Source organism: Pan paniscus, chromosome 23, assembly GCF_029289425.2.
Source record: "Pan paniscus chromosome 23, NHGRI_mPanPan1-v2.0_pri, whole genome shotgun sequence".
Lineage (NCBI taxonomy): Eukaryota > Metazoa > Chordata > Mammalia > Primates > Hominidae > Pan > Pan paniscus.
The window spans coordinates 2,879,418-2,906,013 of NC_085927.1; the positions used below are offsets into that span (position 1 = coordinate 2,879,418).

The following is a 26,596-nucleotide window of genomic DNA, read 5'->3' on the forward strand; positions in this document are numbered from 1 at the left end:
GAGAAGAAAGGAAGTTAGGAAGGAGGGAGGAAGAAAGGAAGGAAGGAAGGGGACAAAGAAGGAAAGAGAGATGGAAGGAAAGAATGAGAGAAAGAAAGATGGAGGGAGAGAGAGAAAGAAAGAGAGAAGGAAATGAGAGAAAGAAGGAAGGAAGGAGGGAGAGAAAGAGGGAAAGAGAAAGAAGGAAAGAAACAAGGAAGCAGGGAGGGAGAGAAAGAAGAAGGTAGAGGAAGGAAGGAAGAAAGGAAGGAAAGAGGGAGGGAAGAAAGAGAGAGAGAGAGGGAGGCAGGGAAAGAAAGAAAGAGAGAAAGGTGAAAGATGGGGATGGGAAGAAAAGAGGAGCCAGCCACAGGCTACAGGCTGTTTGTTCACTCTTTTAGTTGACCCAGGCAGTTCTGCCTTTTAAATATTCCACCTTCTGCCATGAGTTACACTGTTCAATATTCATTCCTCAGAGCATTCAAAGGTCTATGTGTGCCCTGCCATGATGGAGCATGGCTTCAGCTCCCAAACACAACTCTCAGCCAAAATATTCATGACTGGTCCCTCCCATATACTCATCAATCCCCAATGTATGGTCTTCATGTGTCCCCCCGAGCTCAAGTGTTGGAAACTTAATCCTCTATGTGACAGTGTTGAGAGGTGGGGCCTAATAAGAGTGATTGGGTTATGAGACTCTGCCCCCATGCGTGGATTAATGTCACTATCTCAGGAATAGTTTAGTTATCTGGGGGGTGGGTTAGTTATCTTGGGAGCGCACTTGTATTAAAAGCAAGTTCAGCCCCTTTTGCTCCCTTTCTTTCTGAAAGTCTTGCTCTGCTGCCTTCAGCCATGAGATGACACAGCAAGAAGGCCCTCACCAGATGCAGACCCCCTCATCCTTGGACTTCCTAGCCTCCAGAACTCTAAGAAATAAATTTCTTTTCTTTATAGATTCCCTAGTCTATGGTATTCTGTTATAGCAGCACAAAATGGGTTAAGATGCCCCATTACATGGACAGTGCTGATCCACAGGGTTGAGATCATTGACTTAGGGCTTGGAGTCTTATACAACATCCCTACGGGAGTTGGCCTCCATATTCCCTAACTTCCAGGAATCTCAAATGGTGATCTCAGACCAAAATATAGCCCAGATATTTTGCATTTGGCAATATTGCCCACTTTTATACAACTTTATCATGGCAGCTTTGATGTGTTCACTTCTACGATCCCTTAAAGGATATGAGTTCAAGATCCTGCAAGGTTACAATCCAAGGATAGAAGAGCCTAGACAAGAGTTCCATCACCTGGGTGATCAGTGCAGAGCTATGTCACAAAGTCTCCATAGGCAAAGCCTAGACAAGAGTTACATCACCTGGGTAATCAGTGCAGAGATATGTCACAAAGCCGCCGTAGGCAGAGCCTAGACAAGAGTTACATCACCTGGGTGACAGGCAAACAACAATAACAACTTATTTTCATCCCCACTTCAGTCTTTGAGGTTAGACAGACCTGGATTCAAATCCAAGCTCCACCCCTCACTGTGTGAGCTTGCTCAAGCTGCTAACATCTCTGAGACTTCACTCTTCATTCATGAAATGAGGATAAAGGCCCTTCTCTCAGGGGCTGTGCCAAGGATGAAATGAGTCATGCATTGGTCAGGACAGGTGACGCTGTGTAACAAACAAGCCCCCAAACCTCAGTGGCTTCAACAGCAAAGTTGACTTCTTTTCTTTTTTTTTTTTTTTTTTTGCTGGGGGTGGGGTGCGGTGGATGGAGTCTCGCTCTGTCACCCAGGCTGGAGTGCAGTGGTGCAATCTCAGACCACTGTAACCTCCACCTCCTGAGTTCAAGAGATTCTCCTGCCTCAGCCTCCTGAGTAGCTGGGACTACAGACGCCTGCCACCATGCCCGGCTAATTTTTTATATTTTTAGTAGAGATGGGGTTTCACCGTGTTAGTCAGGATGGTCTCGATTACCTGAACTCATGATCTGCCCGTCTCAGCCTCCCAAAGTGCTGGGATTACAGGTGTGAGCCACCACACCCGGCCTTTACTTCTGAATTGATTTCACATCCACCACGGGTCAACAAGGGGGCTCTGGTGGTCGTAGTCATTCAGAGACTCAAACAGATAGACCCTTATCCCAGAAGATGCTCCCACAGTTCCAGAAACAGAGCAAAGAAAACATAATCAGCCATGAGCCACTTCTTAAATCCCCTGCACGGAAGGGATGCACGTTTTTTCTGTCACAGCTGTTGCCCAAAATGTCTCAGGCGGCCAGGCACAGTGGCTCACATCTGTAATCTCAGCATTTTGGGAGGCAGAGGCGGGCAGATCACCTGAGGTCGGGAGTTCAAGACCAGTCTGACCAACATGGAGAAACCCTATCTCTACATATAATACGAAAATTTGCCAGTCATGGTGGAGGGTGCCTGTTAGCCACAGCTACTCTGGAAGCTGAGGCAGGAGAATCACTTGGATCCGGGAGGTGGAGATTGCAATGAGTCGAGACCAGCCACTGCACCCCAGTCTGAGTAACAGAGTGAGACTTCATCTCAAAAAAAAAAAAAAAAAAAAAAGTCTCAGGCTATGACTGAACTAGGAGGGTAGAAAGAATAGTCATTTTGGTTGCCACAAACAATCGAAACAAAGATGCAGATCATTGATGTAAAATTACAGTTAGTTCCTCCCCACTCCTTTTCAGCTTCTCTTCGTTGCTATGAGCCAGCGTTTCCAGTGTCAGTTTTCAGTCTGTTGCCTCCCAGCTCCTAGTGCACCTTTCAATACGTGCACTGTGATAAACTGGGAAACACTGTTCAATATGCCTTCTGGGAGTGAACATTCTGCAGGCATCTAGGTAGAGGATGGAGAGAATGCAGGGGGCAGGAGCTCTCTGGCTGTGCCTTGATCATGTTCAAGCCCCAACCACAGACCTAGGCGTGGTCCCTCAGCCACCTTGTAGCCTTGGCTTGCAACATCTCGACATGGAAACCAAAATGCAGCAGGGCCCATGTGATCTGAAAGTTCCTGAAAATTTTCCCAGACCCCATCTTGTACCCCTTGTGCAACCTGCACACAGTGATCTGTATTCTAGAGGTTCCGCACAGAGCTGCCATTCCTTCTGCCAGACCCTGCGGGACTCAGGCATTCTGGAGGCTTCCTGCCCTACAAAGGCAACCAGGCTCCCGCCATGCATCCCTGCACCAGCGGCTCACGGCTAGCTCCCTCATCTGCATTCCAGCGGCTCATGGCCAGCTCCCTCACCTGCACCAGCGGCTCTCGGCCGGCTCCCTCCCTTGCACACCAGCGGCTCACGGCCGGTTCCTTCCCCTGCATTCCAGCGGTTCACAGCCAGGTCCCTCACCTGCACTCCAGTGGGTGGCCTAGTTCTTGTGCAAAAGCTGCTGACTAGCTCCAGCCTGCCCAAATCCACGAACGTCTCTTATGTGGTGGCTGAACCACATTTTATGACATCTGAACACCTTTCAAATCTGTGCTTCCTTGGGTACCTCCCTCTGCACTAGGGCACCAGGCAGGGTTGCTTTATGTCTTACAGTGACTCTTTTATCATAGTTGCAATCCTTTATACTACACTTCCCCGTTAGACCCACTATGTGGTTTCTATCTCTTGATGGGACCCAGGCTGCTACAGAACCTAACCCATGAACATTGCACTTCATTAGTTCCTCACCATTGGCCCAAGTTCATGCTCCACCACCCCTCTCTGCACCCTGACTTTCTTTCCTTAAGTGAAACCCCTAAACGCCCTCTTTGTGCCCAAAGCTTACCTGCTCTTCCTTCCCTATATTCTTGGCCAGACACAAAAATCTGATGCTCTGGCAAATGCAGAAATGGGGAGAAGGCAGGGGAATCATTTCTCCTCCCTTAGGTAAGCACTGAGGGTTATGTAATTCCATTGTGTGAGGAATAAAAAAATGAGGAATAGAGAGCTGCCATGATTTGCCTGGACCAATGAAGCTGTCATGACAGAAGTGGAACAAAGGTTTAGGAGTCCCGAATGTCAGTCCAGCTCCTATGCCTTCAGAACGTGCTGTGGAGGGAGACGCCGGGGGCTCCACTCATGCTGAGCACTCAGGGGTACCCAAGTGCTGAGACTGGGGACGTGACAGGCTGAGTTGACTCAGCCAAGTCCTCCTACACCAAATAAGGATGGAAACCCTCACATAATAGATGTGAAGAGAGGGAACGAAGCCAGGAACTATTAAGAGGCTGATGCCTGGAAGGCCTGGGCAGAATGACAGTGAGATTGGCACAGAACAGAGGCCCTAGATGGGGACAAAGGGAAGGAATTGGCCTCAGTGGCCAGATGGCACCTGTCCACTGCACAGAGGCTGGAGCCTTGAGTTCCATCTAGTCCTTGTCAACCACAATCATTCTGCCCTATGGCTCAACGAGTCCTGGAGAAAATGTATTTTCTGCAGGCTGGGGAGGTGAGAATAAAACAATTCAGCCTTAAGAAGTTGAAAGCCCAGGAAATCATAGCACGTGGAGATGGGATTCATACTTAAACTTCCTGCCCTTGACTTCTGGTTTGGCCATGTGACTTACTTTGGCCAATGGATGTGGTAAAGTGGTAGTCTGCACATTCTGAGCCTGGGTGGTAAGATAAGAGACCTTCACATTTCCCTTTGTTCTTTGCACTCCTGCCATTGCCATGAGAAGAAGGCACCCTGGCAGGCCCCAACCCAAGGAGGATCAGAGACACTTGGAGCAGATCCAGCTCAGCCACCACAGTTCGAACTGAAACCTCCCAAGCAATCCATGCTCATGAGTGAGAAATGGTGGCCTATGGTCTTAGGCCTCTGAGGTGTGGGGTTACTTGTTACAGAGCAAGAGTTAACTAATAGAGATTTCTACCTCACATCCCTATGAATCAAAGAACAAAGGAAATAAAACAAAATATGAAAAGCAGATTTCCAATTTTTAGAAGAAAACAGAGGACAGATTTTATGACACTAAACAGAGAAAAACTTTTTTTTAATATGACACAAAACACAGACATCATAAAAGAAATTACTGATAAATTCAATCATACTAAATGTAGTAGCTTTGATCTGACAAAAGAGGCGATGAATGAAGTTAAAAGACAAAGACAGTGCATGATACGGTTTGGCTGCATGTCCCCACCCAAGTCTCATCTTGAATTGTCCTCCCATAATTCTCCTGTGTTGTGGGAGGGACCTGGTGGGAGATAATTGGAATCATGGGGGTGGTTCCCCCATACTGTTCTCCTGGTAGTGAATAAATCTCATGAGATCTGACGGTTTTATCAGGGGGTTCCACTTTTGCATCATCCTCATTTTTCTGTGGCCACTGCCATGTAAGAAGTGCCTTTCACCTCCCACCATGATTCTGAGGCCTCCTCAGTCATGTGAAACTGTAAGTCCAATTAAACCTCTTTTGCTTCCCAGTCTGGGGTATGTCTTTATTGGCAGTGTGAAAATGGACTAATACAGTGCACCAATAGGGAAAACATATTTGTAAGATATTTGGCCAAAAAAGCATTGATATACAGATCATTAAAATCAAAATTGGCCAGACGTGGTGGCTCATGCCTGTAATCCCAGCACTTTGGGAAGCTGAGGTGGGTGGATCACCTGAGGTCGGGAGTTCGAGACCAGTCTGACCAACATGGAGAAACCCTGTCTCTACTAAAAATACAAAATTAGCCAGGCGTGGTGGCGCTTACCTGTAATCCCAGCTACTCAGGAGGCTGAGGCAGGAGAATCGCTTGAACCCGGGAGGTAGAAGTTGCGGTGAGCCGTGATCATGCCATTGCACTCCCACCTAGGCAACAAGTGCAAAACTCCGTCTAAAAAAAAAAAAATAACATTTACAAGTCAGCAAGGAGTAACCAAAGACCCAACAGACATATGAGCCAGGAGCAATTCACAGAGGGGGAGACCTGAAGGGCTGGGAAACACAAGGCACGCATTCAGCTGCACAGCAAAATCCAGGAACAATATCAGAAAGTGCGATAACAAATATTGATGAAGATGAGTGAAGATGGATGTGCGCACTGCTGGCGAGGGGCATTGTGAGGTCTCCAGCCCCAAGGTCATCTGGCTGTGCTTCCTAGGAAGAAAGGGCTGAAAACAGACCTGTCCCAAGACTCCAAGCCTCACCAGGCTACGTGCAGGTCTTGGACCAGAACATCAGCATCACCTTGGGGTGGGGATTGCAGGGGGTTCACACATCCTCTGCTCACCAGAAATGCAGAATTCTAGATTCATCTGGAAGATATTGTTGAAGAAAAAAGCAACTTTCAGGAGAGTATGTATGGACTGCTATTTGTATAAAATTGCAAAAACAGACCAAAGAACACTATCCATTCTTCATGGACATGCACACTAGGTATTAAACATGGATGGGAAGACACATATTGACTTCAGAATAGTGGGGAGGGAGGCGGTAACTGGACTAGAAAAGGGACATATAACTCGAGGGTCAGCATGAACATTATGGCTGAATCCGTAGTTTTCTTCCCTTAAACTCTGGGGCAAATGCATCCAAAAGCTACCACGTTTGAATTTTAACTGGGAGGTACATGAAAGTTTGATATCATTATCCTCTACATAGTCCTGTGTGTTTGTAATGTTGAGGCATATTTTTTCAACACTTGACACAGCATGAAAGGAAGCTTGCCTACATGGTAACAATGGTTATCTTTAGGTAGCAGAATTCAAGACTGCTTCTTTTTCTTTTTTTCCTACTTGTATGTTATCTCTATTTCCCTGTGTGAGGATTTATGACTGTTGTGATGAAAAGGCTAGTATTCTAACTCCCTGCATCATAAGCACACACTGTGTCCTGGTTGGAACGATGGGGAGGAGGGAGCGTGTCTGTTCACCTGGCCAGCCCTAGGCAACTCTGCAGAGAAAGATACAGGCACTTCCCCTCTGCAGCCAAAGAGTTAAGAAGGCTTGATGTGAAATAAATCATTCCAGGGGAGCTAAATCCCAGCCTTATCTAATTGTGTATCCTGAGGCTGATTAATTTAAACTCAAAAATAAAATAAACATCATCCTTAAATAGGGATTAAATACTCAGCGGGGTCCTTAGTTGAACAAACTGACATACATTTTATGGTATGGATTCAAGGGGCCTGGTGTGGGGCGAGGGGTATCTGTGGGGATGCTCGCTGAGCTAAGGAGAGAAAATCGCCAGAGCTCCTGGATTCCGGAGTACATTCACCTTTAGCTTCTTCTCTGGATACCCACAGAAAACCAAAGATCCACCCTGTGGCAGGATCTTCACACAGGAGGTGGGCTTGTGCCCTGTGTCCCTGAGGGAGAAGGGATTAGTGGAGGGAGTGGGTGAAGAGTTTGGAGGAAGCCCCTGATGTTCTTAGAAAACAGTAGGAAAGAGATTGCCTTGCCTGGGCATTGTTCCCAAATAGGAGACAAGAGCATGAGCTAAAAACAGAGACTCTCAGCTCCCTCCATGGTTCCTGAATTCAGAAGGGAACCCAGGGAAGTGGGGCAAGTAAAAAATTGAGTGGGCTATCTGACATGTGCCTGGAGGGACCCACGAACCTGAGTCAGGCATGAGAGTGGGCAGCTGGTGGATTCTTCCAGGCCTGCAGCACAAAGCCAGGTGGATGTCCCAAGAACAAGCCATGTCTGCAGAGGCTTCTACTGCATCCCTGCCTCATGGGCACAATGTCACAGAACAGAATTACATCATTTGGGAGACCATGTGCAGTGTGAGTGTCATAATGGAGCTGGACCCAGAAGGTCCCAGACCCAGGTCCAGTTATGTCTCTGCTATAGTCAATGTTTGTGTGCCCCTAAAATCCGTGTGTTGAAACCTAACCCCTGATAGGTTAGGTTTGAATTAGGAGGCAAAGACTTTAGGAAGTGACTTCATCATGAAAGCAAAGACCCCATGAATGGGATAAGTGGCCTTGTAAAAGGGAGCCAAGGGAGCTTGTTCTCCTTCCACCATGTGAGGACACAGCTAGGAGGTGCCCTCTATAAGGAACAGGCCCTCAACAGACACCCAATCTGCCACTACCTCGACCTTCCACTTGACAGCATCCAGACCTATGAGACATAAATTTCTGCTGCTTATAAGCCCCCTAGGCTAAGGTATTTTGTTACGGCAGCCCAAATGGAATGAGACAGCCTCTGAGCATCTTGAGCAACTCACTTATCTGCTGAACTCTCCACAGATTTAACTGTGATGAAATCCCTTCAACAGATGTATATTGAACACCTACTTTGTATAAGGACACACTGTGTTATTGGATAGAGTATAAAACAAGTCACGGTTCCCCAGAGGTAGGCACTGCCATAGCTGAACAGCAAACCCAAGTTGCTGTGGCCAGTGGGGGAAGGGGTGGGTGTCAGAGAAGAAGAGAACGTGCTAGAGTCCATGTCTGCAGCAATATTGGAACGTCTAATGGATGGTTCTCAAAGTGGTGACTTCTCATCTTCCTACAAAAACTCATAGTTGTCCCTGTGTAAAGTCTTCCCAGAAGTGCAGAGCGGTTGATAATATGCAGATCAGAAAAGAGGAGAGGACAGAGAGAGCACATTCTTGGCATCAGCAGCCACGGAATTCTTGGAGGAAGGAAAGCAATTCTCCTGGATCCGTGGGTAGCAGATAAACATACAGAAATACATTTGTTAGCTATTTGGTTCATGGACTTTGAACATTTGCAGATCGAGAGGCTGAGAATCTTCTCCAACCAGATGATAGGGGGCTTGGAAGTACAGAAAGGGATGAAAGGAGGGGGAAAACAGAGCAATGAGAAGGGAGCTCTCAGCATGACCAACACAGAGACCTGGGTCTCTCCTACCAACAATAAGAGCTAATATATAATGATTGCAGGTCTGCAAACAGCAGGCTTTCCATATCACATGTGGCAAGCTCTGAAGACAACCCTGTGTGACAGGTATTGTCGGAGGCAGAGAGTTGCTAAATAATCACACACAGATGGTGGAATGCCGGAGAGTTTGGTTTTAATTGGTCATCTTCCTGTTTGCTTTTTATTTGTCGCATCTGTAGTTTGTTCTCTTTTTCCTCTTTCTCTGACTTCTTTTGAATTTGTTGAGTATTTTTATTTCATTTAATCTTCTTTGTTGGCCTTTTACATATAACTATTTTTCCTTGGTTTGGTTTTGAGACTTAGTCATTGCTCTATGGTTTATGATATATCATATTGTTTGGATCTGTGTCCCTACCCAACTCTCATGTGGAAAAGTAATCCCCAATGCCAAACGTGGGTTCTGGAGGGAGGTGATTGGATCATGGAGCCAGTTTCTCATGGTTTAACACCATCCCCGCGTGGTACTATATAGCAAGTGAGTTCTCACAAGTTCCAGTTGTTTAATAGTGTGTGGCACCTCCCCCTCTCTCTCTTCCTCCTGCTCCAGTCATATAAGATGTGCCTGCTTCCCCTTGGCCTTCTGTCATGATTGAAAGCTCCCTGAGGCCTCCCCAGTAGCCAAGCAGATGACAGAATCACACTTGTACAGCCTGCAGAACCGTGAGCCAATTAAATCCCTTTTCTTCATAAATTACCCAGTCTCAGACTTCTTTTTTTGAGATGTAGTCTTGCTCTGTCGCCCAGGCTGCAGTGCAGTGGTGCCATCTCGGCTCACTGCAACCTCCACCTCCCTGGTTCAAGTGATTCTGCTGCCTCAGCCTCCCAAGTAGCTTAGCTGGGACTACAGGCATATGCCACCATGCCCAGCTAATTTTTTTGTATTTTTAGTAGAGACAGGGTTTCACCATGTTGGCCAAGACGTTCTTGATCTCTTGACCTCGTGATCCGCCTGCCTCCGCCTCCCAAAGTGCTGGGATTACAGGCGTGAGACACCGCACCCAGCACCAGTCTCAGACATTTCTTTATAGCAGTGCAAGAGCAGACTAATACAGTATATGTATTCAACTTAGCATTGGCTGCCGTCAACATTATACCACTTCACATAGAGGATAAGAACCTTAAAGCAGTACCCATTCATTTCCCTCCTTTTGGGTTTTGTGTTATTGTTTTCATGCATTTTGCTTCTATATGTGCTGTAAACTCACATTAATTTGTTATCATTTTTTTGCCTTAAACAGTCAATTATCTTTTAAAAATGCTTTTTAATACTGTATTTTTGCTCACATATTTGACCTCTTTGGTGCTGTACATTCTTTTGTGTAGATCTGGACTTCCATCTGGTTTCACTTTCCCTCTGACTGAAGGATTTCCTTTAATATTCCTTGTAGTGAGGACTGGCTGGTAATGAATTCTTCAAGCTTTTCAATGTCTGAACGTCTTTATTTCACTATCATCTTTGAAAGATATTTTTGCTGGGTGTAGAATTCTAGACTGACAATCATTTTATCCTTAAGTATTTTATAGAAGATACTGCACTATCCTCTGGTTTGCATTGTTTCTGTTCTTTTCTCTTTTTTTTTTTTTTTTTTTTTTTGAGACAGAGTCTCACTCTGTCACCCAGGAAGGAGTGCAGTGGCATGATTTCAGCTCACTGAAACCTTTACCTCCTGGGTTCAAGCAATCCTCCCACCTCAGCCTTCCAAGTAGGTGGGACTACAGGTATGCGCCACCACACCCAGCTAATTTTTACATTTTATGTAGAGGTCAGGTTTTGCCATGTTGCCCAGGCTGGTCTTGAACACCTGGGCTCAAGTGATCATCCTGCCTTGGTCTCCCAAAGTGCTGGGATAACAGGTGTGCATCACCAAGCCTGGCCTTGCTTTGTTTCTAACCAGATGTCTGCCTTTTTTTTTTTTTTTTTGAGACAGAGTCTCGCTCTGTCGCCCAGGCGTCATCTCAGCTCACCGCAACCCCCGCCTCCCAGGTTCAAGTGATTTTTCCCTCCTCAGCCTCCTGATTAGCTGGGGTTACAGATGCACACCACCACGCCCTGCTAATTTTTGTATTTTCAGTAGAGACAGGGTTTCACCATGTTGGCCAGGCTGGTCTTGAACTCCTGGGCTCAAGTGATCATCCTGCCTCAGTCTCCCGAAGTGCTGGAATTACAGGTGTTAGCCACCACGCTCAGCCCATTTTCATCTTTGTTCCTCTCTGTATAATGCCCTTTTCCCTTTGGTAACTTTTCATATTTTCTCGTTGTCACTGGTTTGGGGCAATTTGATTATGATGTGCTTCAGTGTGTCATCCTCATGTCTGTTGTGCTAGGGGTTCATTGGTTCTTAGATCTCTGGGTTTATGGTTTTTATCAAATTTAAAATTTTTCAGCCACAGTTTTTTCAAATATTTTTTCTTATACTACTCCCCACTTCTTCAGGAACTCCAATTACACATATATTAGTCCTGTTGGTGCTGATTTTCTGTTCAATTTTTTCCATTTTTTTCTCCATGTTCCATTTTTGATAGTTTCTACTGCTACATCTTCCAGTTGACTAATCCTTCTTTGTATAATATCTATTCTATTTTAAATGCCATTTAGTATATTTTTCATCTCAGACATTGTATTTTTCATCTCTACAAGTTCAAGCTGGGTCTTCCATGTCTCTACTTCCATGTTCTAGCTTCCCTTTACCTTCTTGTTGTGCAATGTTATCATTATAATAACTGTTTTAATATCATTGCCTACTAATTCCATCTTATGTGCCATTTCTGTATCTATTGATAAAATTTTCTTCTCATTATTGAGACATTTCCTTTCTTTTCACATGTCTGGTAGTTTTCAGCTGGATGGCAGACAACGTGAAATTTATCTTATTTTGCATTGGATATTGTTGGGTTCCTGTAAATATTATTGAGCTATGTTCTAGGATGCAGTTAAATTATCTGAAAAGATTTTGGTTCTTTCAGGGTTTTCTTTGAGGTCTTGTTAAGTAGGACCTTAGCAGCCTTGGCCTAGATCTAATCTTCCACACTACTGAGGCAAATTCTTTTCTGAGTGTTCCATCCAATGGTCTGGGAAGTATAAGATTTGTCCACTGTTGCTGGTGGGAACACCAAATATGCCTGGTTCTGTGGGAGGTTCGAGCGTTGTTCTTTCTGTTTACTTAAGGTGTTTTTGTTTTACCCCAGACTTGGGTAGTTTACACACATACATGTTCTGCTCAGTATTTAGCTGAAGACTCTGGAGCTTTTTTGTTTTGTGACTTTGTCCTTTTCATACCCTGAATACTCTGCCCTGCAGAGTTTATCTGAGCTTCTTTGGTCTCCCTGGACTCCCAGTTTCATCTCACCTCAGGACCATCAACAGGCTCAGCCTGGTTTCTCCCTCCCTGAGCTGTGGCCTAGAAACGGTTTCCACTCCCTGATTCCCTTCTGGTCACCACACCTGGGCAGTCCAGAGTCACGAGAAACCCTAGGCCATGTGGCAGAATGCCCACTGTCCCCACTTCACCACACTGTACTCTCTCCATCCAGTGCTAGCTGCAGCCAGGCTGTCTAACAGTCCAGAATGCTAGCCAGAGACCAAGCTTTCTGCAGTGCTTTGGCTGGGGAACACAGATAAGAATGGCTAAGCAGTGCTCCAGAAGCCAGCAGATGCCATCAATCAGTTTTACATCCGCCAGGCACTGAGAATCTTTGGACACCAGAAGTGTCCTCTGTTGCCAGAGCTGAACTCTCAAGTGAAGACTCCAGAAGGCCCTGAAATGAGGGCAGTCTTCCATCATTGCCAGTCTGTGGCCACGAGGACACAGTCTCTTTCCATGGCTGGTGAGATGTCCAGCACTCCTGGGGCTCTGGAAAGCCCCTTTTCAACTTTAGGCCTTAGCTGAGCTCTCCATTTACCTCAGGCCAGGCAGTGCACATTATGGGGGACACCGCTGGATGTTGGATGAGGATGGCACTTGGCATGTGAGCTAGGATTGAGAGCCCACCGCTCTCTTCCTCAGCCAGGCGGTGGCCAGTTACCATCTCTGGCTTCTGTCCGCTTACCAGCCTCCTCTGCTACAATTGCATTTCTGGCAGACAGTGGATCAGGGAAGCACCGGCAGTTGAGAACCATGTGGATAACCACTACTGGCCAAGCATTCCCAACCTGACGGCAGAACAGGAGTACAGCAGAGCTGAGGTGAACTTGACAGGGAACTTTGAGACCATGAAGGAAGCCAACACTTCCAACTCATCACAACCTGCTTCTCTCATAGATTTATTGTAGACCAACTCAACCATCTCCATGTCAACAAGAAATGGCCCTCAATCTAAGCCATCACCCTTGGATTTAGATCATGGGGCTGTCCTGTCTTTAGTATGGAACCGAAAAGCTTTAATTTCTACAAAAATGTAAGGTTTTGGGCCACAGCCTTATTAAAACAAACAAATATGAGCATAGAGAACTACAGATGGAATATCTGGGGCCCTAAACAAACTGCTACTTGAAAGTATAATCACTGTCTTTTGTTTGTTTCTTTAGCCTGGTAGAAGAATATCAGAAATTTCCCTGGTCATAGAGAATATAAAACATAGTTTGAACAAAAGCAGCAATAAAGCTACAAACTATTTTTTGGTGTATTTGCTTAAGTAAGACATAGCTGATCAGGGCTTTATCATGTAACGTTAGTTTGCTTAGCTTTCATTAAGTTTGTTAAACTTGAATTGTGAATAAATATACGGCTGATTCATATTGCAATTAAACTGCATATTGACATAAACTGTACATTAAAAGTTGCTGCACATTGTCATCCAAAATAATACTTAAGTAAAACCAAAAATGCAATAAACCAATGTCAAGGAACCTACCCTAAAATAAAAGTACAGTTAACATGGAATTGCAAAACTAGAATGGGAGAAATATTTACCCATAAAATCTTGTTTGGAACATTGATATAACACTAGAAAAGATTTTTTCTAAATAACTACAATGTTCAACTGTGACTGTGCATCTGTGAAGACCAGGCATTTTGAATCATTGCCCTGTGGTGTGTGGCAGTACAATTTTACAGAAATGCACTACAATAATTAATAAAATTCTCTAATGGGAAAATTTTAATAAGTATTTACACTATATTTATATTATTAATATATTGATGCTACTATTTCACAAAATAAAAAGCTATAATACAGTTTTAAAAGCAAATAATAACCTTACATTTCTAAATAAAGAAAAAATATAAATTTTGTGAAATATGGCTAAGAGTAATTGATAAAATGAAAATTAGTGCATAAATTATATTATAGTTTAATAGAGGCTGAAAAAATGGATCAAAATTTTAATGAGCCCTTTTTGCCTGCTCTAAACTTAATCCTATAGGTGAACATTATAATATATATAGGGTACCTACTAGCTATCTAATTTACTGTTTACACAATGTATAAATCATAGCCTATTGTTCTTAATATTTGAACCTAAAATAACACACAAACTACAACAGAACAAAATAAGGAAGAAACTTATGGAGACAGTGACATTATCAAGATGGTGGAATAGGGGGTCCCTACTTTTATATTCCCCTGCAGGAATCAAAACTAGTCAGCCATCCATCAACCAAAGTAACTTTATGAGAGAGCCAGGCACAGTGGCTCATGACAGTAATCTCCTCCATTCAGGAGCCTGAGGCAGGAGGACTGCTTCAGGCCAGGAGTTCAAGAACAGTCTGGGCAATATAGTGAGCTTTGGGATGGAGGGCATTACGAAACCTTGCTAAAACCCAAGACCAAGAAGAGTCATTTTGAGAAGGCAGGCCCTTTGGTTAATAAGATGTCATATTGCTCTCTCCCTCTCCCTCTCCCTCTCCCTTTCCCCACGGTCTCCCTCTCCCTCTCCCCATGGTCTCCCTCTCCCTCTCTTTCCATGGTCTCCCTCTGATGCCGAGCCAAAGCTGGACTGTACTGCCACCATCTCGGCTCACTGCAACCTCCCTGCCTGATTCTCCTGCCTCAGCCTACACAGTGCCTGAGATTGCAGGTGCGCACTGCCACGCCTGACTGGTTTTCGTATTTTTTTGGTGGAGACGGGGTTTCGCTGTGTTGGCCGGGCTGGTCTCCAGCTCCTAACTGCAAGTGATCTGCCAGCCTTGGCCTCCCGATGTGCCAGGATTGCAGACGGAGTCTCGTTCACTCAGTGCTCACTGTTGCCCAGGCTGGAATGCAGTAGCGTGATCTCCGCTCACTACAACCTCCACCTCCCAGCTACCTACCTTGGCCTCCCAAAGTGCCAAGATTGCAGCCTCTGCCCAGCCACCACCCTGTCTGGGAAGTGAGGAGCGTCTCTGCCTGGCCGCCCATTGTCTGGGATGTGAGGAGCCCCTCTGCCTGGCTGACCAGTCTGGGAAGTGAGGAGCACCTCTTCCCGGCTGCTATCCTGTCTAGGAAGTGAGGAGCTCTCTGCCTGGCCACCCATCATCTGGGATGTGGGGAGTGCCTCTGCCCCGCCACCCCTTCTGGGATGTGAGGAGTGCCTCTGCCTGGCCGTGACCCCATCTGGGAAGTGAGGAGCGCCTCTGCCCGGCCACCCCGTCTGAGAAGTGAGGAGCCCCTCCGCCTGGCAGCCGCTCCGTCTGAGGAGTGAGGAGCCCCTCCACCCGGCAGCTGCCCCCTTCTGGGAAGTGAGGAGCCCCTCCGCCTGGCAGCTGCCCCATCTGGGAGGAGAGGAGCATCTCCACCCGGCAGCCGCCCCATCCGGGAGGAGGGGGCAGCCCCGCCCGGCCAGCCACCCAGTCCAGGAGGGAGGTGGGGGGCAGCCCCCGCCCGGCCAGCCGCCCAGTCCAGGAGGGAGGTGGGGGGCAGCCCCCGCCTGGCCAGCTACCCCATCCAGGAGGGAGGTGGGGTGCAGCCCCCACCCGGCCAGCCACCCCATCCGGGAGGGAGGTGGGGGGCAGCCCCCGCCTGGCCAGCCGCCCCGTCTGGGAGGGAGGTGGGGGGGCAGCCCCCGCCCAGCTGGCGCTGCCCTGTCCAGGAGGTGGGGGGTGCCTCTGCCCAGCCGCCCCTTCTAGGAAGTGAGGAGCCCCTCTGCCCGGCCACCACCCCATCTGGAAGGTGTACCCAACAGCTCATTGAGAGCGAGCCATGATGACGATGGCAGTTTTCTTGAGTAGGGGGGGGGATATGTGGGGAGGGGATGGAGAGGTCGGATTGTTGCTGTGTCTGTGTAGAGGGAAGTAGACATAGGAGACTCCATTTTGTTCTGTACTAAGAAAAATTCTTCTGCCTTGGGATGCTGTTAATCTATAACCTTACCCCCAACCCCATGCTCTCTGAAACATGTTCTGTGTCCACTCAGGGTTAAATGGATTAAGGGCTGTGCAAGATGTGCTTTGTTAAACAGATGCTTGAAGACAGCATGCTCATTAAGAGTCATCACCACTCCCTAATCTGAAGTACCCAGGGACACAAACACTGCGGAAGGCTGCAGGGTCCTCTGCCTAGGAAAACCAGAGACCCTTGTTCACTTGTTTATCTGCTGACCTTCCCTCCAATATTGTCCTGTGACCCTGCCAAATCCCCCTCTGCAAGAAACACCCAAGAATGATCAATAAATACTAAAAAATAAAAATAAAAGAATAAAATTCAAGAGGGGGGAGACTAAAAAAAAAGGAACCCTGTCTCTACTAAAAATTAAAAAAATAATAAGATGTCGTATTATCCAAAGCAATCTGTAAGTTAACTCAAATCCCTATCATAATCCCTGTCCCACTTTTTATAGTAATAGAAAATGCAAGCCTACAATGTAGGCTGAATGGCCAAACCAATCATGAAGAATAAGAAAAAAGCTGGGGACATCATACTTGTGACCCACACAAAACAGCTCAAAAGTCACTGTTTGAAGATAACCTGGGGACATCCTGCTAGGTACTCAGTGGGAGCCACACTCACCCACACATCTGCTATTAGGCCCAGCATACAGCAGAACACTGCCCTAGTGACTGCTCCACAGAACAAATCCCTGAAGACAATCCAGCCTACCCAAAAACATGACAGAACTCACGACCACACGTGCTCCTGGTAACAAGCCCACTAAAGGTAAAACCCACTCCAGATTCGGCAGCCACCTTGTGACCCAGCTGCAAGGCTTTTTACTGCAAACCCAGTAAAGATTTCATCAGCCTTGAGACCCAGTAGATTAAGATCTTTGCCTACTAAAGCCAGTTTATAAAAATGAAAAGAGGTGTTTGCTCCTTCAAATGCACAAACACCAATGCGAGCCTATATTATGCCCATTCTAATGGTTCTATTTTAACATAGAACCGGAAGTCCTACATAGAATAACTAAGTCCTACATCAAATAATTAAGCAAGAAAATCTAAAAGATCCAAATTGAAAAGAAGAAAAAAAGTCAGTGTTTGTAGATGACATAATTTTATATGTAAAAAACATAAATAGTACATTTAAATAGTGCATTTAAACTAATAAATGCACTCAGTAAAGAAGCAGAATATACAATTAACATACAAATATCAGTTTTGTTTCTATATACTAGCAACAAACCAGTAAAAAAGAAAAAATGCCATTTACAATAGCAACAAAATAATAGATTTCTTAGTAATAAATTTAACCAATGTGGTGAAAGATTTTTACAATAAAAAATAAAAGATATTGATAAAAAATTAAAGAAGATATAAATAAATGTAAATATATTACATGTTTATGGATTAGAAGAATATGGTCTAAGTGCCATATTATCCAAAGCAATCTGGAGATTAATTCAACTTCCTATCAAAATTCCTGTGCCACTTTTTACAGTAATAGAAAATAAAGTCTACAATATATATAAAACTATAAGAAATATTGAATGGCCAAAGAAATCATGAGGAATAAAACGAAATCTGGGGACATTATACTTTGTTATTTAAAACTACATTTCAAGACTCAGTAAACATAATAGAATGGTATGTTTATAGGAACAAACACAAAAACCAATGGAACAGAATACAGAGCCCAGAAGTAAATCTATGCACCTAAAGTTAATCTTTGACAAGGGCACTATGAATACACAATACAAAAAGTGTAGCCTTTTCAATACTTGGTGCTGGGAAAACTGGATACTCGCAAGCACAATAATAAAATTTGATCATATTTCTTATGCCAGACACAAAAATTGACTTAAAATAAAGACTTAAATTTAATACATAAATCCTTGAAATAAAATCTTTAAAAAAGCATATGAAAAGCCTCCATGATACTGGTCTTGGCAATGATTTTTTAAATATGATATCAAAAGTATAGCAATAAAACCAAACATAAAGTTGTAGTGTATCAAACTATTGTGCACAGCAAAAGATAAGAAAATCTTTAAGATGGGATAAAATATTTGCAAACCATATATGATAAGAGGTTAGTGTTCAAAATATAGCAGAAACTAATACAAACCACAAGCAAAATACTAATAATACCCAATTAAAAAATAGGCAAAAGACTAAATATTTTTAGCAAACATATTCAAATGGCCAACAGTTGTGTAGAAAGATGCTAAACATTACCATTCATCAGAAAATTGCAAATCAAAATCATGAGACAGCCCTTTACAGCAGTTAGAATGGCTAATATCAAAAAGAAGAAATATGGCAAGTGTTAACAAGGTTGTGGCGAAATATTTCCGTACAGTCTTAATGAGTTGTAAACTGGAAGAGTCATTATGAAGATTAGCATGGAGGTTATTTTAAAAAAAAAGAACTATTGTACAATCCAGGAATTCCACTTCTGTCTATAAAAAAATAAAATCAGTGTCTCAAAGAGATGTCTGCACCCCTGTATTCAATGCAGCATTATTCACAACTGTCAAGGATTTTTTTTAAAAGATTTATCTGTAGATGCTGAATGGATAAGGAAAACGTGATATAAATAGACAACCGAATATTATTCACCCATAAAAAGGAATGAAATTCTGCTATTTCAACAACATGAATGGAACCGGGTACATTATGCTAAGCAAAATAAGCCGGGCACAGAAAGACAGGCACTGTATGTTCTCACTTAAATGGAGAATTTAAAAAGGCTGAACTCATGGAAGCAGAGAGTACAATGGTAATGACCAGGTCTGGAGGTAGAAAAAATGATAAGGTGTTCAAAGAGTACAAACTTTCAGTTATAAGATAAGTAAGTTTTGGGGATCTAATGTATAGCTTTAAAATTCAGTTAATAACTGTGTTTTGTATGCTTAAAATTTGCTACAATAGTAGGAGACCTCAAGTGCTCTCACTGCAAAAAACATAACCATGTGAGATGACATGAATGTTCAACTTAATTGTATTAAACATTTTACAATATATATCTATCAAATTATTAGAATGTACACAATACATAATTATGCAATTTTTATTGTTCAAAAAATTAATGTATACACATGCATATATACACATAAGTGTGTATATGCACATATATAAAACTTATACATATATATCAATTACATATGTTATGTGTATACTTGTGTGTGTATACATATATACACATACATATCAATGACACAATCCTAGTACGCTTCAAACTAAACAAGAGAAAATTATAAAATGATAACTATTTAAAAATCAGGAAACAAATGGGAATTTAATACATGCTCAGCAATGTTCTAAGTTCCTCAATGGCAAAGTACATGTTTTAAACGTAGAAAGTAGTTACGTTAAACCATATTACAGTTTAGGAATTATGGCACAGGGTGTTTACAGTAGTAGCCTCAATACATATCAAAAACCTTAAAATTTTGAAGTAAAATAACATTAGGTTTTATTATATGGGGCAGATGATGCTTAGTGTTCTGATAAAATTATTGAGTATGAATTTCTGTAGAATCACATTTGAAACCTTCATAGGATATGAAATTATACAGCAGAAAACATACGACATCTGGATGTGGTGTTTCTGGGATTTCTAAACCAAATCCCAATATCTCCACTACTCTCACACGTTTTAGACAAGACTTAAAATGGAAAATAGAAAATGTTCAACATAGAGTTCCTTAAAAATCACAGAAGGCCCCATGTCCTCAAAAGCAATAAAAGAGCAAGCAGCCAGGTCCTCCAGTCCCTTGTAAGCCATACAAAGGACTTTGATTTTCCTTGTAACCTAGAAGAATAATCGTTGAAGGGGAAGTCCAGTCCTAGAGAATTGAAGAGCATGGGGCAGAAGATGTCTGTCTCTATATGAGAGCAAGAGAAAGAAACCAGGGCTTCTCAGAAACGATTTCCATTGGAGCATAGATTCGCAAACCACACTTTAAGATCTGGCTTTCTCCTTGACCTTTGGACATCTCATCTGTGTCATCTGCTTTACTCACTCCCACCTATTTGGATGTTTGGCTACTATCTCCTGTCTCCTCACACTCTGGGGCTTTTTCTTTCTCTCAATGTAGGTGATCAGGTTTAGCTTAGAAAACAGCCAAGGACTCTGTATTAGAAAAAGTAATATGACTTCTGCTGTGATTTTCCAATTACTACTTAGTACTGTGCTCAGTGGAAATAACAGAACGTTATAAAGGAGTCTAAAAATTTAATACCAAATACTGTTTCTTCAGAGAAACGTTATGATATTTAAAAACTTTTCTAAATTTGTGGGTCCTTAGCTCCACAACCCTGTGCTGCTTAATCAAAACTTGGTGGTGGTTGGCTGGGCATTCTGGCTCACACATCTGATCCCAGCACTTTGAGAGGCCAAGGCAGGCAAATCACTTAAGCCCAGGAGTTTGAGGCCAGCCTGGGCAACACGGCAAGACCTAATCTATGGAGTGGGGGTGGGAGAGGGGGAAAGGTGGTGGTAATGTGATTATAAAGTGTGGGCAACCATATTTTGTGCCTCTAAATTTGTGGAGTTATCAGTAATCTAAAATTAAGGATACAGATCGGCTGAAGAAAGAAAAACATTTATGTCGAGATGAAACCTCTTCGTGGGGGTCTGCAGCTGCAATACCCCAGGCAGCAGCATCCCACCTCTTCCGCCTGGCTGCAGCCCCACTAGGAGCCAGGCTCCAGCTGGGGCGCTGCAGCAGGTACTGGACCCCGAAGGCGCAGGCGTGGGTTTCCTGCCATCTCGGGGTGTCTTCCTGCTCTCTGGATGCCCAGGCAATTCATTCATTAAGAGCCGCTGCAACCGTCCAAGCTGGGGGCAGGGGCAGCATGTCCCACATACACAGCCAAGACCTCCGCTCCAGAACCTGTGGGCTGCTTTCCCCGGGGGAAGGACATTGCCTTCACCAGCCACGAGGAAATCCGTCCTTGTGAACTTTGGCACCGACTTCATGTAAACTCCAGTCCCAAGGACAAGAAAGAGACCCAGGCCTCACCCCATGGACACGCTCAGTGCCACAGCTCCCGCCAGACGGATGGGCGCACTCTACAAATCTTGGGCCCACCGCACCAAGGAGACAGAAAGAAGCCAGCGAAGGGGTGGCCTGCCCCTCCACAGCTGTGGGTATTTCTAGTCAGTTGGGACGAGAGACTTAGAAAAGAAATAAGACACAGAGACAAAGTATAGAGAAACAACAGTGGGCCCAGGAGACCGGCACTCAGCACACCAAGGACCTGCACAGGCACCAGCTTCTGAGTTCCCTCAGTTTTTACTGATTATTATTTTCATTATTTCAGCAAAAATGAATGTAGTAGGAGAGCAGGGTGATAATAAGCAGAAGGTCAGCAAAAAACATGTGAGCAAAAGAATCTATGTCATAATTAAGTTCAAGGGAAGATAGTATGCCCGGATGTGCACGTAGGCCAGATTTATGTTTCTCCCAAACATCTCAGTGGAGTAAAGAATAACAAGGCAGCATTACTGCAAACACGTCTCACCTCCCACCATAGGGCGGTTTTTCTCCTATCTCAGAATTCAACAAATGTACAATCGGGTTTTATACCGAGACATTCAGTCCCCAGGGGCAGGCAGGAGACAGTGGACTTCCTCTATCTCAACTGCAAGAGACTTTCCTCTTTTACGAATCCACCTCAGCACAGACCCTTTACGGGTGTCGGGCTGGGGGACAGTCAGGTCTTTCTCATCCCACGAGGCCATATTTCAGACTATCACATGGGGAGAAACCTTGGACAATACCCCGCTTTCAAGGGCAGAGGTCCCTGCGGCTTTCAACAGTGCATTGTGCCCCTGGTTTATTGAGACTAAAGAAAGGCGATGACTTTGACCAAGTACACTGCTTGTAAATATTTTGTTAACAAGGCACGTCCTGCACAGCCCTAGGTCCCTTAAACGTTGATTCCATACAACACATGTTTTTGTGAGCTTCAGGTTGGGTCAAAGTGGCTGGGGCAAAGCTACAAATTAAAAACATCTCAGCAAAGCAATTATTTAAAGTACAGGTCTTTTTCAAAATGGAGTCTCTTATGTCTTCCCTTTCTACATAGAACAGTAACAGTCTGATCTCTCTTTCTTTTCCCTACAGCCAGCAAAGGAAGGGTCCTATGAAACGCACCCACAAAGCAACCAACCAATCCAAGGAAAAACACATCTCAGGGCTCCGTTGGTTTTCCCTCATGGGGGGCCCTGAACCCCTGTTCTAGCCCGGCCCAAGCACCTTCCACCCCACCCCCATCTGCTCAAAGGGTCCCTGTCTACCTGAGCAGAGCCTCCCTCTCCAAGGCTCTGTCTTTCTCATTCCACAGCTCTACAACTCCCTCACACTCTCCATTTCTTTACTTCCCCCTCCACCTCTCGTTCCTCTCTCTCCCTCTCCTTCCTCCCTCTCTCTCTCTACTTCCCCCTCCACCTCTCGCTCTTCTCTCTCTCTCTGTTTCTATCTCTCCATCCCGATCTCCCTAGCTCTCTTTCAAGCTGTGTCTTGGAAACTGGAAAGGAGAGCGAAGACACGAGGCTGCTTTTCCACGCTTCTCTGGAGGTTTCTGTGTCCCTACAGGGCTCGGGAAACAAACAGTCAACATGGTCACGCTTTCGAGGGCTGGAGACACGTGAGCAACAAGCCCCCTTGCAGAAGGCAAACGAACGTGGAACCCGAAACCACCTTTCAGTCGTCCTGAGTGTGACTCCTGTGTGGACAGGACTATCCACCTCGCGCTCTGTTGCAGGCTCAACGTGGGGATGTCATCTGTGAACCATGTGGATGAATAAAGGACAATCACCCGAGTCTCGGCTCATTGCTCTCTGGGTAATTCACTCATTCCCTGGGAGACGAAATTCGTCTGAGTTGCTCAGGGATGAAGTGACCCAGGCTGGTGATCCGGAGGGCTGGTGAGCGCCCTGCAGGCCGACGCGGCTGTGGGCTGAGCACTTAGCCTGCACTGGACACCCAACAATTCCCCGGAGTGTGAGGTCCTGCTGGTTCTGGAGGCAGAAGACCGCTTTTCTCTCTGCCTTCCTTTCTCTCTCTCTTGCTTCCTCCCTCCCTCTTTCCCTTCTTCAGTTCCTCCCTCCCTCCCTCCTTCTATCCCTTCATCCCTTCCAAGGTCCCTCTGTCTATCTGTTCCTTCTTCCCTCCATTGCTCCCTCCCTCTCTGTCTCCCTTCCTCTCCCCATCTCTGCCTGAGTTCCTTCCTGCGTAGAAAGGGCACCACCCCGGTTTGCGAGGAGTCTCGGGTCTGCATTTAGCTATCAGGCGCTCCACAGTGATGGCCAGGAAGCTGGCGGGGCACGGATAGGCGAGTGACGGTGGGGCAGGGAGGCAGAGGTGGCCAGACGCTGTCCGGCCGCTGTCCGGGCCAGTGTTTCCTGGGATGGAGGTCTCCGCCCACCCCAATGAAGAAAGCAGGTGGGTGGGGGAGGAAGGGATGAGAACTCCGCCTGGGCTGGTTGAAAACCTAGGCTGCTGTCTGCAAACCCACGCATGAGCAGTAGACAGTTCACATCCCAGTACCTGGGCGGGCTCTGGGATCCCCGAGATGCTCAGGAAAGAATGACAGCCCTCCTCTGCATGGAGATTCTCGCAGGACCTCGAACTCAGGGATCCTAGACAGGTCAGCTGGAAGGGAAGACACGCCTCTCCATACCAAGCCTGAGGTTCACTGCGAAAGAGACGCCGCGGCCCTGCCCCCACTCCGCCCCAACCTGCTCCTCCAGTGTTCTTCCTGGCTGAGGAGTGGTTCCAGCAAAGCGGGCTCTTCCATGTCCTTCAGCTCCCCCAGTGGCGCCGGATCTAGGAAAGGTTGTGCCTTTTGCTGAAACTCTGGGGTCTACAGGAGCTCATTTAACAGGCTGGAGGTGAGTGCAGACGAGCGCCTCAGCTCCTGGAGCGGTTGGGAGGCGCCTGGATGGATGGCATCTGTGCTTGACGTGGAGGCCTTCGGGATCACTAGCTCCGGAAGTGGAGGTGCCCCGTCTTCGGGTTCCCACGAAGCCCTGGCGACCTGGGACGCCAGCCCCACCACGGACTTCGGTGGGACGTGGGTGGCACAAGCAGACCTTGTCTCTGTGACTCAGCTTGAGGGGACCCAAGCTGTCCCACTGAGCACGGACCCTGCAGACCTTCATGCTGCGGGTCCTGGTCTTCCTGTCATTTGTTGGGGTGCGGAGGCCACCAGGGAGTCTGAGGGTGGGAGAGCCCCAGTTCCAGAGGAGCCAGGGCAGTGAACAAAAAGCCCCACATACCCGGGCAGGTTGGGAGAGTCCTTCTGCCTGCGCAGCCTGGCTGGGCTGGAGCAGGGGATGGCCCTTGCTGCCTTGCTCACGAAAGCCCCCTGTGGGAGAGCTCCAGGCACGCAGGGCATGTGGGGTGCGGGAAGCACCGTTCCCCATGCCCCGGTGTGGGTGAACTCTATAGAGGAGGGAGGAGGGTGACAGCCACCGGGGGTGCTAATTAGTAACCACAGTGGCCTCAAAGAACTCAAATGAAAGGAAGACTTGCACGTCTCTCACTTTAAGTCCAGAGCTAGAAATGATTAAGCTTAGTGAAGATGTAGAATTTTCATAGCTAGAGAGAAGTCAACACTTGGCTTCAAAACTTCAAGGGATGGGCTGACTCTCTTTGAGGACCACTGCAGCTGGTGACTTTAAGTTACAGCCAATGCTCATTGACCACTCTGAAAATCTCAGGGCCTTTAAGAATTATGCAAAATCTATTCTTTCTGTGCTGTAGAAATGGAATGTCACTGTCTGGGTGACAGCACATCTGCTAATAGCATGGTTTACTGAATATTTTAATCCCACTATTGAGACCTACTGCTCAGAAAAAAAAAAAAAAAACGATTCCTTTAAAAAGATTGTTGCTTGGCCAGGCATAGAGGCTCACACCTGTAATCCCTGCACTTTGGGAGGTCAAGGATCACCTGAGGTCAGGAGTTCGAGATGAGCCTGGCAAAATGGTGAAACCCCATCTCTACTAAAAATACAAAAAAAAATTAGCCAGGCATGGTGGTGGTACCTGTAATTTCAGCTACTCAGGAGGCTGAGGCAGAAGAATGGCTTGAACCCTGGAGGCAGAGGTTGCAGTGAGTCGAGACTGCACCACTGCACTCCAGCCTGGGTAACAAGAGTGAAACTACATCAAAAAAAATAAAAATAAAAATAAAAAATAAAAAGAAAAAAGAAAAAAAAGAAAAGAAAAAAGGAAAAAAGATTGCTGCTTATTGACAATTCACCTAGCTACCCAGAAGCTTAGATGGAGATGCACTTGGAAATTAATGTTATTTTCATGGCTGCTAATACAATATTTGCCTTCAGCCTGTGGATCAAGGAGTGGTTTTGACTTTCAAGTGTTTTTATTAATTAATAATTGCATTTTGTAAAGGTATAGCTGTCATAGATAGTGATTTCTTTGATGAATCTGGATAAACTGAATTGAAAACCTTTTGGAAAGGATTCACCATTAATCCTTTCATGATATTTGAACCTCCTCCCGTGAATCACAAATGTCTTTAATAGCAATCCTTAAATGCCATTAAGGACATTTGTGATTGATGGGAGGAGCTTGAAATATCAACATTAACAGGAGTTTGGAAGAAGTTGATTTCAGCCCTCATGGATGACTTTGAGGGCTCAGGATGTCAGTGGAGAAGTCCCTGCAGATGTGGTAGAAATCACAAGACAACTAGAATTAGAATTAGGGCCTTAAGGTGAGATGAAACTGCTGTAAACTCATGATGAAACTTCAACAAATGGGGAGTTGCTTCTTATGGACGAGGAAAGAAAATATTTTCTTGAGATGGAATCTAATCTAGGTGGAGATGCTATAAACATTGTTGAAATGACAACAAAGGATTTAGAATATTCCATAAACCTAGTTGATAAAGCAGCAGAAGGGTTTGAGAGGGTTTACTCCAATTTTGAAATAAGTTCTACTGGAGATAAAATGCTGTCAACAGCATCACATGCTACAGGGAAGTATTTTGTGAAAGGAACAAACTTCATTGTTTTAAGAAATTGACACAGGCACCCAACCTTCGGCAGCCCCCACACTGATGAGTCAGCAGCCATCAATATACACGCAAGACCCTCACCAGCAAAAAGATTATGACTTGCTAAGACTCAGATATTCATTAGTATTTTTTTAGCACTGAGGTATTTTAAGTTAAGTTATGTACACAGTTTTTTAGACATGCTATTGCTAATTAATAATTATTAAATACTCATTAGACTAAGATATAGTTTAAGCATAACTTTTATAAGCACTGGGAAACAAAATGTTTATGCGACTAACTAGATTGTAACATTTGCCTTATTGCACTGGTCTGGAACCAAACCCACACTATCTCTGAGGTGTGCTTGTAGGTTTTTGGTTGTAACTTTTGCCTTACTGCAGTGCTCTGGAACCAAACCCAGACTACCTCTG

The 26,596-nt window shown here is 45.2% G+C and overlaps 1 protein-coding gene across 5 annotated transcripts in view; it reads right to left on the reverse strand.

Moving 5' to 3' along the window:
* The window catches only part of LOC117977803 (histidine-rich glycoprotein-like), a 139,207-nt gene that overhangs the window by 88,731 nt on the left and 23,880 nt on the right, over positions 1-26,596 (reverse strand). For all 5 annotated transcript variants that reach the window (XM_063603452.1, XM_063603450.1, XM_063603453.1 and 2 more), the window contains one exon: positions 5,692-5,814. The gene's annotated coding sequence lies outside the window, so the exon portion shown is untranslated. The remainder of the gene's footprint in view (positions 1-5,691; positions 5,815-26,596) is intronic.